At 44.2% G+C, this 17,526-nt stretch overlaps 3 long non-coding RNA genes across 5 annotated transcripts; all 3 read right to left on the reverse strand.

Annotated features, from left to right (window-relative positions):
- Nucleotides 1-1,712: 1,712 nt before the first annotated feature.
- LOC135246000 (uncharacterized) lies at nt 1,713-4,881 on the reverse strand. 2 transcript variants are annotated; one of them, XR_010327488.1, is made up of 5 exons: nt 4,752-4,881; nt 4,550-4,647; nt 4,192-4,444; nt 3,824-3,862; nt 1,713-2,990 (listed from the first exon to the last, which is right to left on the reverse strand). It is a non-coding gene; the product is annotated as an uncharacterized LOC135246000 (long non-coding RNA). The 2 variants fall into 2 exon arrangements; XR_010327487.1 differs by having other exon boundaries at nt 1,713-3,862.
- A 3,571-nt stretch (nt 4,882-8,452) lies between these two features.
- Nucleotides 8,453-9,932, reverse strand: LOC135245919 (uncharacterized). Of its 2 annotated transcripts, none has more exons than XR_010327445.1 (4): nt 9,825-9,932; nt 9,447-9,533; nt 9,245-9,342; nt 8,453-9,141 (listed from the first exon to the last, which is right to left on the reverse strand). It is a non-coding gene; the product is annotated as an uncharacterized LOC135245919 (long non-coding RNA). The 2 variants fall into 2 exon arrangements; XR_010327444.1 differs by having other exon boundaries at nt 9,447-9,539.
- A 3,281-nt stretch (nt 9,933-13,213) lies between these two features.
- On the reverse strand, nt 13,214-17,247 carry LOC135245964 (uncharacterized). The gene is made up of 5 exons (XR_010327473.1): nt 14,970-17,247; nt 14,787-14,834; nt 14,404-14,496; nt 14,200-14,299; nt 13,214-14,096 (listed from the first exon to the last, which is right to left on the reverse strand). It is a non-coding gene; the product is annotated as an uncharacterized LOC135245964 (long non-coding RNA).
- Between the last annotated feature and the right edge of the window lie 279 nt (nt 17,248-17,526).

Consider the following 17,526-nt stretch of genomic DNA (forward strand, 5'->3'; position numbering starts at 1 on the left):
TTCTGCCCTCCACCACCCCCCCCTCTTTGGAGGACACCTTTTTTATCGTTCTTCTGGTCTGAGCCAAGTACCTGATCTTCATGTCTACTCACTTCAGCCAAGGACAATGTGTGGCTCTTGCTTCATCCTGTTCAGCTGTGTCCTGGCACGTATGCTTCGACAGTGGCTCTCCTACCAAAGGTCCTGGCACGTATGCAATATCAGTGGCTCTCCTACCAATGATCCTGGCATTTACACAATGACAGTTGCTCTCCTACCAAAGATCCTGGCACGTGTGCGAGGACAGTGACTCTCCTACCAAAGATCCTGGCACGTGTGCGAGGACAGTGACTCTCCTACCAAAGATCCTGGCACGTGTGCGAGGACAGTGACTCTCCTACCAAAGATCCTGGCACGTGTGCGAGGACAGTGACTCCCCTACCAAAGATCGGCACGTATGCGAGGACAGTGACTCTCCTACCAATGATCCGCACTGGTAGTACTTGTAGGGTCTCTGCCCTCCACACCCCCCCTCTTTGGAGGACACCTTTTATCATTCTTCGGGTCTGAGCCAAGTACCTGATCTTCATCTACTCACTTCAGCCAGGACAATGTGGGCTCTTGCTCATCCGTTCAGCTGTGTCCTGGCACTTGCTCGACAGTGGCTCTCCTACCAAAGGTCCTGGCAATTGCAATGACAGTGACTCTCCTACCAATGATCCTGGCATTTACACAATGACAGTTGCTCTCCTACCAATGATCCGCACGTTGCGAGGACAGTGACTCTCCTACAAGATCCTGGCAGTGTGCAGAGGACAGTGACTCTCCTACCAAAGATCCAGGCACGTGTGCGAGCAGTGATCTCCTACCAAAGATCCTGGCACGTGTGCGAGGACAGTGACTCTCCTACCAATGATCCTGGCAATGTGCAGGACAGTGACTCTCCTACCAAAGATCCTGGCACCTGTGCGAGGACAGTGACTCTCCTACCAAAGATCCTGGCACCACTTCCACTGGTTAGTACTTTAAGGGTCTTCTGCCCACCACCGCCCCCCCCTCTTTGGAGGACACCTTTGTTATCATTCTTCTGGCCTGAGCCAAGTACCTGATCTTCATCTCTACTCACTTCAGCCAAGGACAATGTGTGGCTCTTGCTTCATCCTGTTCAGCTGTGTCCTGGCACGTGTGCGAGGACAGTGGCTCTCCTACCAAAGGTCCTGGCAATTATGCAATGACAGTGACTCTCCTACAATGATCTGGCATTTACACAATGACGTGCTTCTACCAAAGATCCTGGCACGTGTGCGGGACAGTGACTCTCCTACCAAAGATCCTGGCACGTGTGCGAGGACAGTGACTCTCCTACCAAAGATCCTGGCACGTGTGCGAGGACAGTGATCTCCTACCAAAGATCCTGGCACGTGTGCGAGGACAGTGACTCTCCTACCAAAGATCCTGGCACGTGTGCGAGGACAGTGACTCTCCTACCAAAGATCCTGGCACGTGTGCGAGGACAGTGACTCTCCTACCAAAGATCCTGGCACGTGTGCGAGGACAGTGACTCTCCTACCAAAGATCCTGGCACGTGTGCGAGGACAGTGACTCTCCTACCAAAGATCTGCACTGTGTGCGAGGACAGTGACTCTCCTACCAAAGATCCTGGCACGTGTGCGAGGACAGTGACTCTCCTACCAAAGATCCTGGCACCACTTCCACTGGTTAGTACTTGTAGGGTCTTCTGCCCTCCACCACCCCCCCCTCTTTGGAGGACACCTTTTTTATCATTCTTCTGGTCTGAGCCAAGTACCTGATCTTCATCTCTACTCACTTCAGCCAAGGACAATGTGTGGCTCTTGCTTCATCCTGTTCAGCTGTGTCCTGGCACTTATGCTTCGACAGTGGCTCTCCTACCAAAGGTCCTGGCAATTATGCAATGACAGTGACTCTCCTACCAATGATCCTGGCATTTACACAATGACAGTTGCTCTCCTACCAAAGATCCTGGCACACGTTAGCTGGAGGACAGTGACTCTCCTACCAAAGATCCTGGCACGTGTGCGAGGACAGTGACTCTCCTACCAAAGGTCCTGGCACGTGTGCGAGGACAGTGACTCTCCTACCAAAGGTCCTGGCACGTGTGCGAGGACAGTGACTCTCCTACCAAAGATCCTGGCACTCATGCAAGACAGCTTTTGGTATTAGCGGAGGATTGTGGGAATTCACAATGAAGCCTTTCGAATGAAGAGCTCTATGGCATTCGAACGGCTGATGGAAGAGATACTCCAAGCATTGACATTGGGAATATGTTCAGAAAAGTGCCCCACAGGAATGAAAACTCTTTACAGAGTAAGAGAAGGGCGATAGACCAGGCCTAAACCCCCAAATAGCAAGCATATGAGGTAATAAATTCCCCAAACAGTGGCGAGAAAAAACTCCCCTTTGGGAAGAAATCTCGAGAGGAACCCGGCTATAGAGGGGGAGCCCATCCTCCGCTGGCTGGCCTGGTGTAAAGGTAAAATGGATGTAACAGAAATATAAGGGATTTATCCCAGCAGATCAAATGAGAACAATAGAGTCAATCAAGAGCAGGATGATGCATCTGAAGCTCAAGGTTACATCAAGCATTTTCAGTGAAATCAATCTTAGTAAAGTATACAGCTCTGCAATGGCTACTGAACACCATCAAGAAGAGAATAGGTAGCCAGACAAGGGTTCCACTCCAGAAGCAATGCAGCGGGATGTTGGAGGAAAAAGTGGTAGTGAATATCTTGTGCTGTTTCCACTGACTGACAGAGGGAATCGCTAAATGCTATTGGACCTGAAAGAAAGAGACTGGATGCACATGCAATTGCCTCTGAAGAGACCTCAGTGGTGGCGGAGTGCCTGCTGACAGGGATGTTCACCAGATGTGGAGTGACAGAAGAACTGCAAAGCGATGAGAGAAAGAACTGTGAAGGCCAGGTCTCAGCTAAAGCGTGGCTCCTCTTCACCATTGGGAAGACACACTGCACCTGCCGAATGACAGATCTAGTCTTGTTTGCCTGAAATGCTGGACATGAACATCTTTGGTTTGTGCTCTTTTTAAATTTCTAATCGGCACGGGTGATGTTAACGAGCTGTTAAAATAGTGGGGCACTTAATGAGGTGTTTAAGATTTACAGTGCTTCTGAAAAGTTTGGAAAATGTTCAGGACAGAAAAGGGAAAACATTTTGACTGTGAAATGGCAGTTTTGTCTGTTGCATTCCAAGGAAAATAACATCACAAATCACCATAAATATCTTCACATTTTGACCACATTTAAAGTAGAAACTTGACACTGCTTCAAGAGTTCTCATTCACTTTTAGCAACAACTATAAAACAAAAAAACAGGTGCATTCTTTTTAATTCAGTAATCACAGCATCACAAGGTTTGATAAAGAGATAGTCAGATAGAATCAGTGCAATGGTAGTTGTTAAACATTCTACTGGATCAGCATGATGCAAACATTAGTGTCTTTGATGGTGTGTGGTGGTTGCGCGTGTGTGTGTATGTGTGCACATATGTGTGTGTGAGTGTATGTGTGGAGTGTATGTCTGCGTGTGTATGCGAGTACATGCATGTATGTGTGAGTGAGTGTGTTTATGTGTCTGTATGTGCATACATGCACGTGTAAGTGCTTATATGTAAATGCTAGGCAGGATTATTGGCCTGTGTGTGTAACAGGGCAGCTGAAAAAGGATCACCCCTCCACTCCCCACACGAGTTCCCGACCGAGACCCACATCCCCAAAACAGCTTTGTGCAGTTGGTTCATTGTGCATCAGAATGTTGTGCCCCCTCTCTGAATGTCCGGTGCGACTCACCTGCCGGTCCTGGGTCACTATGGCCAGCATTCCTGCTACCTGCGTGGGGTTAGTTTTATCACAATATAGTCCCTACTTTTATCACAGGGAACCCTAACCCATACCTTAGGGATATCAGTTTATCTAGACGACCTGTCTTACTATGCGATGTGTTTGTTTATCTCAGATAAAACAATTTTACACGTCTTCTCTATAAAATATGATATTTGTCTTTCTACCTAATAATGGCATGTGTGATGGATGGAATGTCAGACACAAAAGAAAGGTTTTAATGCAGTGTCCCAGTGACATCACTCTGGTGTGCCAATCCCTGGAAATGAGAACATTATCTAAAGTGTTGGGTCAGGGACAATAAAAGCTGTACTTACTCACTGGTCCCGTCCTGCCTGTGCCGACGCTGTGACTGTCCTCTCCCGTCTTCTCTGATCCTGACCCCGACCCCGGAGGTGTCATTGAGGGAGCCGACGGAGGAGGAGGAGGAAGAGGCAAGGCTCACAACCGCAGGCTGCTCCTCTTCGTCAGCCAGGGCCCAGTGCGTGCAGAAGCTGATGAACTTCATCACCCAGGAGCACCCACAGGACAATGGAGGAGACGATCTGCTTCAGGTGATCAGCATAGGGCCTGTTAAAGGATGACTCACTCACTTTTTCAACCCTGTACAGTATCAAAAAAAGACAAAAGCCAAACCACATGTTGCATATTGTCATTGCAGCTGCCCTGTCTCACCTTTTCCTCCAGGGACAGATGCCTCCAAGACTTGGGAAGGGGGGGGCCTTCATTTTGTCGGTTTGCATTCTCCCTCAGCAGCCAAATAATCCCTCCTGCTGAACCAAGATAAAATGATGTTGATTCCAGGTGCTGTAAGGTATTGGGCAGTCTTTGTTAAAATTGTTTCACAAAGAAACTCAAAAAGAGACATTAGATTTACCTTTTTCATTGCCTATCCAGACAATGTTCTCATCGCTCCATTTAATACTCAGCCGTATATCCATAACTTCTCGTGGAAAGATAAAGACTGGTGCTGGGTTACAGAACAGCATTAAAAAATCCAATGGGTGACACATTACCTAGTGGTATTGATTATGTACTTCAACATAAAATTAGCAAGTTCTTTATAATTAACATGGAAGAACTTCAACAAGGGAATGACAGCTGCTAAAGCATATAAGATTAGCAATGTTTCCAAAAAGACTGGTTTGGTTTGGTCATTATTGGAGCATCATTACGAGAAAACACGTAAAACATTTCAGCCATTACATAAAAGTAAACTGAAAATAAAAACTGAAATTCTGCGTAAGTTTCTTACCTTAAATAATGTTCCTCTCTGTGTGCTCTCAATAATTTATTTTTATTCCTGCAGGTAAAAAAAACCTAGAAATGAAAGCGCCAATTCCACCCAAATTAGTAGCAAGGCATAAAAAAGTAGAAAGATTTATGCACCACAAAATGACAAACCTGTTTGTTGTCATTTAGTTGCTTGTTTACTTACAGCGGCTCCTGGTGCTCCTGGCTCTATCCTCAGGTGAACATCTGGTCCAATCAGCGGCAGCGTCGGAAAGGACGCACAGGTCGGGGTTGATCCGGCCCGGCCTGGGCTGTGTGGCTGCTCCCGGTGCCCCTCCCACCACTTCTGGCGGACATCTTGAGCCCCGGTGAACTTTGACCGCTGCTGACATCACTTAGCAGTTACAGTTACCGAGCAGGAGGAGCCATCTTGCTTTAACAGGCTCGCACTCCACAGTTGTCTTCTCTGTGTGGCAGCTGCTGTTGTTGCTCCTTCTGCTGGCACGTATGATCCTGGCACGTATGCGAGGACAGTGACTCTCCTACCAAAGATCCTTGCACGTATGCGAGGACAGTGACTCTCCTACCAAAGATCCTGGCAATACATCCACTGGTCAGCATGTTATGGTTTTTCTTGCCCACCACCACCCCCTACTTCGTAGGACATCTCCGCAATCTTCTTTTCTTCGTCTGCAGCAAATGACAGTAAGCCACAAAATGAACTTTGATTGATGCTGGCCTCACATTGTCATCCTTGCAAAACGAGTCCTCATCTCAGCTCGAATGGTAGCAGCCATTTTTTTCCACTGCTGTAAAGGATATTCTACCGAGGCTTGGAAAGCTCTGAACTACCTGAAGAGGTCAGACCCCGACGTTCCTGTCCCTGGTCCTAGTGCTGATGCTGGGAGTTCATACACTGGAAAGGGTTAGAGAGCTTGGACAGGACCATGTGCTGAGAGTACTAGGCCTTGGGTTACGCAACACCCTCTCCACCCACTATAACCAGACATGCGTGCGGTGTTACCCTCTCACACACGCACAGAGTGAGCTGCTAAACCACTTCCCGACTGGCTCCTCTGTCTAGATGGAATCCACTCTCCAACCACTTGAAGCCAAATGTCATCATGCACCTTGCTGTTACCTTTGTTCAGTACCAGCATCCTCAAACTGCTAGGCTTGAGGATCACCCTTGTTCAGGTAATAGATCTGTCCAGGCCCTCAAGCATCCATCTCCCTAATCACTGACTGTGTAGTGACGGTTATGCCATCTGTGAAGGTTGATGTTGGTGGCTGCCGCACATGATTTTGCCGTAGGTCCTCAGCTTGGCCATTCTGCAGAGTCAAAGGATGTAGATGGAGGCTATGATGGACACTGTGTAGCCGTAACTGTGTCCAATCTAGGTAGTCAGTGACTATGATGACACTGTCACCTGAACTATTTATTTTTTTGTCTATTTTTGTCTATTTTTTTCTATTTATTTGTCTATTTTAGGTTCCTATTTAGTATTTTAAATTATTATTATCATTATTAATAAATGACTATTTTTATTTTTAAATTATTTTATTGGACTAAAGGTTTATGATTTGTTTTATGTTTTTATGGTTTTTATGATTTCTTAAATTATTTAAATTATTTTGTATTTTAATTTAATGTTAGCCTATAGAGCTAATTTGATTAATTCAGAATGAGGGTAACACTGTGAGACTGTACTACTAAACAGCAGAAGCTGGGGGTGGACAGTTATGAGCTGCACAGTGTCCATCACAGCTCCCACCTACGCCCTTGTGGACCCTGCAGAAAGACCACGCAGAGAATCTACGATAAAATCCAAAGTTTGTCAACCACTGACACGACCTTTCAGGGACAGCATGACTATCGCTACCCAGTCAGTGACAGAGGAGAGATGGATGTATGAACACCTGGACAGATCCACTGCCTAAGCAAGAATGACCTTCATACTCAGCGACTCAAGGAGCCTGCTGCTGAAGAGAGGCAAGGGCAATTCAAATGACAAACACTTGGTTAAAATTGGCGGGAAAATTGATTCCAGCACAGAGAGACCAGTCAGAAGTGAGTCAATTTATAGAACTATCATAGACCCTGTTAAAGAGTGACTCACATCATAACACTATCACAGAGTCTATTAAAGAGTGACTCACTTTATAGAACTATCATAGACCCTGTTAAAGAGTGACTCACTTTATAACACTATCAAAGGGCCTGTAAAAGAGTGACTCATTTCATAACATTATCACAGGCCCTTTTAAAGAATGAGTCACATTATAGCATTATCACAGGCCCTCTTAAAGAATGAGTCACTTTATAGCATTATCAAAGGGCCTGTTAAAGAGTGACTCACTTTATAACACTATCAAAGGGCCTGTTAAAGAGTGACTCACTTTATATAACTATCACAGGGCCTTTTAAAAAATGAGTCATTTTAAAGCATTATCACAGGCCCTCTTAAAGAATGAGTCACATTATAGCATTATCACAGGGCCTGTTAAAGAGTGACTCACTTTATAGAACTATCATAGACCCTGTTAAAGAGTGACTCACTTTATAACACTATCAAAGGGCCTGTAAAAGAGTGACTCATTTCATAACATTATCACAGGCCCTTTTAAAGAATGAGTCACATTATAGCATTATCACAGGCCCTCTTAAAGAATGAGTCACATTATAGCATTATCACAGGGCCTGTTAAAGAGTGACTCATTTCATAACATTATCACAGAGTCTGTTAAAGAGTGACTCACTTTATAGCAATATCAAAGAGCCTGTTAAAGAGTGACTCACTTCATAACATTATCACAGGCCCTCTTAAAGAATGAGTCACATTATAGCATTATCACAGGCCCTCTTAAAGAATGAGTCACTTTATAGTATTATCAAAGGGCCTGTTAAAGATTGACTCACTTTATAGCAATATAACAGGGTCAGTTACAGTGACTGGATTTATAAGTTACCTTCAAACTCATGGAGGCTGCTGCTGAAGAGAGGCAAGGGCAATTCAAATGACAAACACTTGGTTAAAAGTGGCGGGAAAATGGATTCCAGCACAAACAGAGAGACCAGTCAGAAGTGAGTCACTTCATAGAACTATCATAGAACCCATTAAAGAGTGACTCACTTCATAGCACTATCACAGACCCTGTCAAAGAATGACTCACTCACTTTATAACAATATCAAAGGGCCTGTTCAAGAGTGACTCACTTTATTTTAAAGTGACTACTTATACATATCACAGCCTTAAGAATGACTCTCCATAACATATTAAGGCCTGTTCAAGAGTGACCCTTATATCATTAAGGCTCTGTTAAAGTACTCACTATACATATCACAGGCCCTGTTAAAGAATGACTCACTCACTTTATAGCGCTATCAAAGGGCCCGTTAAATAATGACTCACTCACTTCATAACAATATCAAAAGGCCTGTTCAAGAGTGACTCACTTTATATTACGATTAAAGGCTCTGTTAAAGAGTCACTCACTTTATAGCACTATCACAGAGCCTGTTAAAGAGTGACTCACTCACTTTATAACACTATCACTTGGTCAGTTAAAGAGTGACTCGATTCATAACACTATTGCAGAGCCTGTTAAAAAGTCACTCACTCACTTAACACTATCACAGGGTCTGATTAAATGAGTGACTCACTCACTTTATGACCCGATTCATAACATTATCATAGGACCTGATTAAGAACCTGTCAGCACATGGTCCTCCCCAAGCTCCCCCCGCCCTTTCCGGTGAACAAAACCCCAGCATCAACAGTGTCGCCCTGGCTGTGCCGACGCTGTGACTGTCCTCTCCCGTCTTCTCTGATCCTGACCCCGACCCTGGAGGTGTCATTGAGGGAGCCGACGGAGGAGGAGGAGGAGGAGGAAGAGGCAAGGCTCACGACCGCAGGCTGCTCCTCTTCGTCAGCCAGGCAACAGTGCGTGTAGGAGCTGATGACCTTCATCACCCAGGAGCGCCCACAGGACAATGGAGGAGACGATCTGCTTCAGGTAATCAGCACAGGGCCTGTTAAAGAATGACTCAGTCACTTTATGCACCCTGTACAGTATCAAAAAGACAAAAGCTAAAGCACATGTTGCATATTGTCATTGCAGCTGCCCTGTCTCACCTTTTCCTCCAGGGACAGATGCCTCCAAGACTTGGGAAGGGGGGGGCCTTCATTCTGTCGGTTTGCATTCTCCCTCAGCAGCCAAATAATCCCTCCTGCTGAACCAAGAAAAAATGATGTTGATTCCAGGTGCTGTAAGGTATTGGGCGGTCTTTGTTAAAATTGTTTCGCAAAAAAACTAAAAAAGAGACATTAGATTTACCTTTTTCATTGCCTATCCAGACAATGTTCTCATCGCTCCATTTAATACTCAGCCGTGTATTCATAACTTCTCGTGGAAAGATAAAGACTGGTGCTGGGTTACAGAACAGCATTAAAAAATCCAATGGGTGACACGTTGCCTAGTGGTATTGATTATGTACTTCAACATAAAATTAGCAAGTTCATTATAATTAACATGGAAGAACTTCAACAAGGGAATGACAGCTGCTAAAGCATATAAGATTAGCAATGTTTCCAAAAAGACTAGTTTGGTTTGGTCATTATTGGAGAATCATTACGAGAAAACATGTAAAACATTTCAGCCATTAAATAAAAGTAAACTGAAAATAAAAACTGAAATGCTGCGTAAGTTTCTTACCTGAAATAATGCTCCTCTCCGGGTGCTCTCCATAATTTATTTTCATTCCTGCAGGTAAAAAAACATAGAAATGAAAGCGCCAATTCCACCCAAATTAGTAGCAAGGCATAAAAAAGTAGAAAGATTTATGCACCACAAAATGACAAACCTGTCTGTTGTCATTTGGTTGCTTGTTTACTTACAGCGGCTCCTGGTGCTCCTGGCTCTATCCTCAGGTGAACGTCTGGTCCAATCAGCGGCAGCGTCGGAAAAGACGCACAGGTCGGGGTTGATCCGGCCCGGCCTGGGCTGTGTGGCTGCTCCCGGTGCCCTCCCATCGCTTCTGGCGGACATCTTGAGCCCCGGTGAACTTTGACCGCTGCTGACATCACTTAGCAGTTACAGTTACCGAGCAGGAGGAGCCATCTTGCTTTAACAGGCTCGCACTCCACAGTTGTCTTCTCTGTGTGGCAGCTGCTGTTGTTGCTCCTTCTGCTGGCACGTATGATCCTGGCACGTATGCGAGGACAGTGACTCTCCTACCAAAGATCCTTGCACGTATGCGAGGACAGTGACTCTCCTACCAATGATCCTGGCACGTATGCGAGGACAGTGACTCTCCTACCAAAGATCCTGGCAATACATCCACTGGTCAGCATGTTATGGTTTTTCTTGCCCACCACCACCCCCTACTTTGTAGGACATCTCCGCAATCTTCTTTTCTTCGTCTGCAGCAAATGACAGTAAGCCACAAAATGAACTTTGATTGATGCTGGTCTCACATTGTCATCCTTGCAAAACGAGTCCTCAATCTCAGCTCTGAATGGTAGCAGCCATTTTTTTCCACTGCTGTAAAAGGCAATTCTACCGAGGCTTTGGAAAGCTCTGAACTACCTGAAGAGGTCAGACCCGGACGTTCCTGTCCTCTGGTCCTAGTGCTGATGCTGGGAGTTCATACACTGGAAAGGGGTTAGAGGAGCTTGGACAGGACCATGTGCTGAGAGTACTAGGCCTTGGGTTACGCACCACCCTTCTCCACCCACTATAACCCAGACATGCGTGCAGTGTGTTACCCTCTCACACACACTGCCACAGAGTGAGCTGCCAAACCACTTCCCCGACTGGCTCCTCTGTTTGAGAAGGAATCCACTCTCCAACAACTTCAAGCCAAATGTCATCATGCACCTTGCTGTTACCTATGTTCAGTACCAGCATCCTCAGACTGCTAGGCTTGAGGATCACCGTTGTTCAGGTAATACATCTGTCCAGGCCCTCAAGCATCCATATCCCCTATATCACTGACTGTGTAGTGACGGTTATGCCATCTGTGAAGGTTGATGTTGGTGGCTGCCGCACATTGGATTTTGCCGTAGGTCCTCAGCTTGGCCATTCTGCAGAGTCCAATAGGATGTAGGTGGAGGCTATGATGGACACTGTGTAGCCCGTAACTGTGTCCACCCCATCCTCTGGTAGTCCAGTCACACACTATAACCCTCACCCTGAACTATTTATTTTTTTGTCTATTTTTTTCTATTTATTTGTCTATTTTAGGTTCCTATTTAGTATTTTAAATTATTATTATCATTATTAATAAATGACTATTTTTATTTTTAAATTATTTTATTAGACTAAAGGTTTATGATTTGGTTTATGTTTTTATGGTTTTTATGATTTCTTTAATTATTTAAATTATTTTGTATTTTAATTTAATTTTAGCCTATAGAGCTAATTTGATTAATCCAGAATGAGGGTTACACTGTGAGACTGTACTACTAAACAGCAGAAGCTGGGGTGGACAGTTATGAGCTGCACAGTGTCCATCACAGCTCCCACCTACGCTCTTGTGGACCCTGCAGAAAGACCACGCAGATAATCTACGATAAAATCCAAAGTTTGTCAACCACTGACACGACCTTTCAGGGACAGCGTGACTATCGCTACCCAGTCAGTGACAAAGGAGAGATGGATGTATGAACACCTGGACAGATCCACTGCCTAAGCAAGAATGACCTTCATACTCATACTAATAGACCCTGTTAAAGAGTGACTCACTTTATAACACTATCACAGAGTCTATTAAAGAGTGACTCTGTTAAAGAGTGACTCACTTTATAACACTATCAAAGGGCCTGTAAAAGAGTGACTCACTTTATATAACTATCACAGGGCCTTTTAAAAAATGAGTCATTTTAAAGCATTATCACAGGCCCTTTTAAAGAATGAGTCACTTTATAGCATTATCAAAGAGCCTGTTAAAGAGTGACTCACTTTATAACACTATCAAAGGGCCTGTTAAAGAGTGACTCACATTATAGCATTATCACAGGGCCTGTTAAAGAGTGACTCATTTCATAACATTATCACAGAGTCTGTTAAAGAATGAGTCACATTATAGCATTATCACAGGCCCTCTTAAAGAATGAGTCACATTATAGCATTATCACAGGGCCTGTTAAAGAGTGACTCATTTCATAACATTATCACAGAGTCTGTTAAAGAGTGACTCACTTCATAACATTATCACAGGCCCTTTTAAAGAATGAGTCACATTATAGCATTATCACAGGCCCTCTTAAAGAATGAGTCACTTTATAGCATTATCAAAGGGCCTGTTAAAGAGTGACTCACTTTATAACACTATCACAGAGTCTATTAAAGAGTGACTCTGTTAAAGAGTGACTCACTTTATAACACTATCAAAGGGCCTGTAAAAGAGTGACTCACTTTATATAACTATCACAGGGCCTGTTAAAGAGTGACTCATTTCATAACATTATCACAGAGCTTAAAGTGACTCACTTTATACAATATCATGAGCTGTTAGGTGACTCACTTTATAACACTATCACAGGCCCTTTTAAAGAGTGACTCACATTATAGCACTATCACAGGGCCTGTTAAAGAGTGACTCATTTCATAACATTATCACAGAGTCTGTTAAAGAGTGACTCACTTTATAGCAATATCAAAGAGCCTGTTAAAGAGTGACTCACTTCATAACATTATCACAGGCCCTTTTAAAGAATGAGTCACATTATAGCATTATCACAGGGCCTGTTAAAGAGTGACTCATTTCATAACATTATCACAGAGTCTGTTAAAGAGTGACTCACTTTATAGCAATATCAAAGGCCTGTTAAAGTGACTCATTCATAATTACTCACAGGCCCTCTTAAGAGAAGATTCACATATGCATATCACAGGCCCTTTTAAAGAATGAGCACAATTATAGCATTATCACAGGCCCCTTAAAGAATGAGTCACTTTATAGTATATCAAAGGGCGTTAAAGATTGACTCACTTATAGCAATAATAACAGGTCCAGTTAAGTGACTGGATTAAAAGTTACCTCAACTCAGGGCTGCTGCTGAAAGAGGCAGGCAATTCAAATGACAAACTTGATTAAAGTGGCGGGAAAATGGATTCCAGCACAAACAGAGAGACCAGTCAGAAGTGAGTCACTTCATAGAACTATCATAGAACCCATTAAAGAGTGACTCACTTCATAGCACTATCACAGACCCTGTCAAAGAATGACTCACTCACTTTATAACAATATCAAAGGGCCTGTTCAAGAGTGACTCACTTTATATTACGATTAAAGGCTCTGTTAAAGAGTGACTCACTTTATAACAATATCACAGGCCCTGTTAAAGAATGACTCACTCACTTTATAGCGCTATCAAAGGGCCCGTTAAATAATGACTCACTCACTTTATAACAATATCAAAAGGCCTGTTCAAGAGTGACTCACTTTATATTACGATTAAAGGCTCTGTTAAAGAGTCACTCACTTTATAGCACTATCACAGAGCCTGTTAAAGAGTGACTCACTCACTTTATAACACTATCACGGGGTCAGTTAAAGAGTGACTCGATTCATAACACTATTGCAGAGCCTGTTAAAAAGTCACTCACTCACTTAACACTATCACAGGGTCTGATTAAATGAGTGACTCACTCACTTTATGACCCGATTCATAACATTATCATAGGACCTGATTAAGAACCTGTCAGCACATGGTCCTCCCCAAGCTCCCCCCGCCCTTTCCGGTGAACAAAACCCCAGCATCAACAGTCCCGCCCTGGCTGTGCCGACGCTGTGACTGTCCTCTCCCGTCTTCTCTGATCCTGACCCCGACCCTGGAGGTGTCCTTGCGGGAGCCGACGGAGGAGGCTGCTCCTCTTCGTCAGCCAGGCAACAGTGCGTGTAGGAGCTGATGACCTTCATCACCCAGGAGCGCCCACAGGACAATGGAGGAGACGATCTGCTTCAGGTAATCAGCACAGGGCCTGTAAAAGAATGACTCAGTCACTTTATGCACCCTGTACAGTATCAAAAAGACAAAAGCTAAAGCACATGTTGCATATTGTCATTGCAGCTGCCCTGTCTCACCGTTTCCTCCAGGGACCGATGCCTCCAAGACTTGGGAAGGGGGGGGGGGCTTCATTCTGTTGGTTTGCATTCTCCCTCAGCAGCCAAATAATCCCTCCTGCTGAACCAAGAAAAAATGATTTTGATTCCAGGTGCTGTAAGGTATTGGGCGGTCTTTGTTAAAATTGTTTAGCAAAAAAACTGAAAAAGAGACATTAGATTTACCTTTTTCATTGCCTATCCAGACAATGTTGTCATCACTCCATTTAATACTCAGCCGTGTATCCATAACTTCTCGTGGAAAGATAAAGACTGGTGCTGGGTTACAGAACAGCATAAAAAAATCCAATGGGTGACACATTGCCTTGTGGTATTGATTATGTACTTCAACATAAAATTAGCAAGTTCTTTATAATTAACATGGAAGAACTGTGATAAGAGAATGACAGCTGCTGAAGCATATAAGATTAGCAATGTTTCCAAAAAGACTAGTTTGGTTCAGTCATTATGAGAGAATCATTACGAGAGAACAAAACACGTAAAACATTTCAGCCATTAAATAAAAGTAAACTGAAAATAAAAACTGAAATTCTGCGTAAGTTTCTTACCTTAAATAATGCTCCTCTCCGTGTGCTCTCGATAATTTATTTTTATTCCTGCAGGTAAAAAAAACATAGAAATGAAAGCGCCAATTCCACCCAAATTAGTAGCAAGGCATAAAAAAGTAGAAAGATTTATGCACCACAAAATGACAAACCTGTCTGTTGTCATTTGGTTGCTTGTTTACTTACAGCGGCTCCTGGTGCTCCTGGCTCTATCCTCAGGTGAACGTCTGGTCCAATCAGCGGCAGCGTCGGAAAGGACGCACAGGTCGGGGTTGATCCGGCCCGGCCTGGGCTGTGTGGCTGCTCCCGGTGCCCTCCCATCGCTTCTGGCGGACATCTTGAGCCCCGGTGAACTTTGACCGCTGCTGACATCACTTAGCAGTTACAGTTACCGAGCAGGAGGAGCCATCTTGCTTTAACAGGCTCGCACTCCACAGTTGTCTTCTCTGTGTGGCAGCTGCTGTTGTTGCTCCTTCTGCTGGCACGTATGATCCTGGCACGTATGCGAGGACAGTGACTCTCCTACCAAAGATCCTTGCACGTATGCGAGGACAGTGACTCTCCTACCAATGATCCTGGCACGTATGCGAGGACAGTGACTCTCCTACCAAAGATCCTGGCAGTACGTCCACTGTTCAGCATGGTATAGTTTTTCTTGCCCACCACCACCCCCCCTCATCGGAGGACACCTTTGTTATTATTCTTCTGGCCTGAGCCAAGTACCTGATCTTCTCCTCTACTCACTTCAGCCAAGGACAATGTGTGGCTCTTGCTTCATCCTGTGCAGCTGTGTCCTGGTACTTATGCAATGACAGTGACTCTCCTACCAAAGGTCCTGGCACGTATGCGAGGACAGTGACTCTCCTACCAATGATCCTGGCACGTATGCGAGGACAGTGACTCTCCTACCAAAGATCCTGGCAATACATCCACTGGTCAGCATGTTATGGTTTTTCTTGCCCACCACCACCCCCTACTTCGTAGGACATCTCCGCAATCTTCTTTTCTTCGTCTGCAGCAAATGACAGTAAGCCACAAAATGAACTTTGATTGATGCTGGCCTCACATTGTCATCCTTGCAAAACGAGTCCTCAATCTCAGCTCTGAATGGTAGCAGCCATTTTTTTCCACTGCTGTAAAAGGCAATTCTACCGAGGCTTTGGAAAGCTCTGAACTACCTGAAGAGGTCAGACCCCGACGTTCCTGTCCTCTGGTCCTAGTGCTGATGCTGGGAGTTCATACACTGGAAAGGGGTTAGAGGAGCTTGGACAGGACCATGTGCTGAGAGTACTAGGCCTTGGGTTACGCAACACCCTTCTCCACCCACTATAACCCAGACATGCGTGCGGTGTGTTACCCTCTCACACACACTGCCACAGAGTGAGCTGCTAAACCACTTCCCCGACTGGCTCCTCTGTTTGAGAAGGAATCCACTCTCCAACAACTTCAAGCCAAATGTCATCATGCACCTTGCTGTTACCTTTGTTCAGTACCAGCATCCTCAGACTGCTAGGCTTGAGGATCACCCTTGTTCAGGTAATAGATCTGTCCAGGCCCTCAAGCATCCATCTCCCCTATATCACTGACTGTGTAGTGACGGTTATGCCATCTGTGAAGGTTGATGTTGGTGGCTGCCGCACATTGGATTTTGCCGTAGGTCCTCAGCTTGGCCATTCTGCAGAGTCCAATAGGATGTAGGTGGAGGCTATGATGGACACTGTGTAGCCCGTAACTGTGTCCACCCCATCCTCTGGTAGTCCAGTCACACACTATAACCCTCACCCTGAACTATTTATTTTTTTGTCTATTTTTTTCTATTTATTTGTCTATTTTAGGTTCCTATTTAGTATTTTAAATTATTATTATCATTATTAATAAATGACTATTTTTATTTTTTAATTATTTTATTAGACTAAAGATTTATGATTTGTTTTATGTTTTTATGGTTTTTATTATTTCTTTAATTATTTAAATTATTTTGTATTTTAAATTAATGTTAGCCTATAGAGCTAATTTGATTAATTCAGAATGAGGGTTACACTGTGAGACTGCACTACTAAACAGCAGAAGCTGGGGGTGGACAGTTATGAGCTGCACAGTGTCCATCAAGGCTCCCACCTACGCCCTTGTGGACCCTGCAGAAAGACCATGCAGAGAATCTACGATAAAATCCAAAGTTTGTCAACCACTGACACGACCTTTCAGGGACAGCATGACTATCGCTACCCAGTCAGTGACAGAGGAGAGATGGATGTAAGAACACCTGGACAGATCCACTGCCTAAGCAAGAATGACCTTCATACTCAGCGACTCAAGGAGCCTGCTGCTGAAGAGAGGCAAGGGCAATTCAAATGACAAACACTTGGTTAAAATTGGCGGGAAAATTGATTCCAGCACAGAGAGACCAGTCAGAAGTGAGTCAATTTATAGAACTATCATAGACCCTGTTAAAGAGTGACTCACATCATAACACTATCACAGAGAGTCTATGTTATAGAAAGAGTGACTCACTTTATAAACTATCATAGACCTGTTAAAGAGTGCTCATAAACATCACAGGCTTTAAGATAGTCACTTATACATATCAGTCTTAAAGAATGAGTCACTTTATAGATTATCAAGCCTTAAAGAGTGACTCACTTTATAACACTATCACAGGGCCTTTTAAAGAATGAGTCACATTATAGCACTATCAAGGCCTTTAAAGAATGAGTCACTTTATAGCATATCACAGGCCTTTAAA

This window comes from Anguilla rostrata, chromosome 19 (assembly GCF_018555375.3).
Source record: "Anguilla rostrata isolate EN2019 chromosome 19, ASM1855537v3, whole genome shotgun sequence".
In the NCBI taxonomy this organism is placed as follows: domain Eukaryota; kingdom Metazoa; phylum Chordata; class Actinopteri; order Anguilliformes; family Anguillidae; genus Anguilla; species Anguilla rostrata.